At 39.3% G+C, this 1,541-nt stretch overlaps 1 pseudogene; it reads right to left on the reverse strand.

Annotated features, from left to right (window-relative positions):
• Positions 1-1,102: 1,102 nt before the first annotated feature.
• On the reverse strand, positions 1,103-1,221 carry LOC112474899 (annotated as a pseudogene).
• Between the last annotated feature and the right edge of the window lie 320 nt (positions 1,222-1,541).

The raw sequence follows: 1,541 nt of genomic DNA on the forward strand, positions 1-1,541 counted from the left end.
ATATATATATTATATGTCAATTATATATATATAATTGACCTTAGATTATGAGATCTAGCTTTTAATGTTTTCTCTTAGATTTTACAAACATAATTTTAGTTAGTTTTTTCATTCTAAAACTCTAGGAGGCAAATTGTCTTTATTTCCTTCATTTTTAAGAACTGATGGGGCCCAGAGAGGTTAAGTGACCTTACAGCAATCAGAGACCACAGAACCAGAACTGGAATTGTCCTCTCTCTGTCCCAAATCAACCACTTAATTACACTGATCTTTTTTCCTGATGTATCGAGGAGGAAAAAGCTAATAGTGATTATTCAACTATTTATTCAATAAACATTTACTGTACATGTACTCTGTGCCATTTGTGCTAAGAGAACTCCAGCAGGGAGACTGGCAGATTATCAGAAAAGACAAGCAGGGAAGCTTGAAGATAACCCCAGAGAATCTAGAAGAGAATTTAGACCCCACATTCACCTCTTTGGGTCATACTCTTATCCTCCTCCCGAAAATTCAGTAGCTCTCCATTACATGGTTCAATATTTTTAGTTTTGGTATTTTAGGCATTGCATGATTGGACCTGACTACCCTTTCCTTCACCATTTCTTTATGTCCCTTCATGCTCCAGTCTTAACTGTTTATGACTTTTTCCCAACACAACATCCATATGCTCATCAATGTCCCTGTTCATGCTGTTCCCTCTAGTTAGAAAGGCTCAACACTCAACCTCCAACTATTGAAACTTACCAAATTTTCAGTGAAATGCTTTTCTCTGCTTCTGTGTCTGTAAAACAGTTCATTTTAGTCCCGCCTGCACTTTAGTCACTTAAAAGCTTGTCTCTCCCACTAGACAAAGTTCCCTGAAACAAGATTAAGCCTCACTCATCTACATTTACAAAGTTTTATATCAATATTGACAACCTCCATAAATGCCATGTGTTGACCTGACTCTGTTCTAAGCATTGTTACCACATACAATATAAACTTTATCTTATTTAATCCTTATTGCAACTCACAGGAAAAATGCTATAGTTCAGAGGCCAAGTGTAGTTTTGTCTCCTTTTAGGACTCCAGACTTCAATATACACCGTCTTTTTTAAAAGAATGCCTACAGCACCTGGAATTCTGAGGTGGTCTCCCATCCAAGTACTAACCAAGCCTGACCCTGCTTAACTTCCAAGATCAGACAAAGTCGGGCACGTTCAGGGTGGCGTGGCCATAGACATCCCTTTTTACAAAGAGATGAAGAGCAAAGCTCATAGAGATGGGGCTCTCTCCTCCTATATCTATTTATGTTTTGAAGTATTACTCTTTGGGTTTGTTTGGAAAGTCAGTCTCATGCATGCAACCTTTCCGCTCCCACTCAGACACATAAAAATGGGCCTTGGGCCTGGAACACTCCTAACCGATAGATAAAAAGCCCACGTGGCCTGTGCTGGCTTTCTTACCTTGTGTGGGAATATCTTTTCCTGTTCCAAACTCGATGTGTACTGCATTGTTCTGCTTAAGTGCATGCATCATTGGCCTTGGCTCTCAGGCATGCC

This window comes from Pteropus alecto, unplaced genomic scaffold (genome assembly GCF_000325575.1).
Source record: "Pteropus alecto unplaced genomic scaffold, ASM32557v1 scaffold7, whole genome shotgun sequence".
NCBI classification, from domain to species: Eukaryota; Metazoa; Chordata; class Mammalia; order Chiroptera; family Pteropodidae; genus Pteropus; species Pteropus alecto.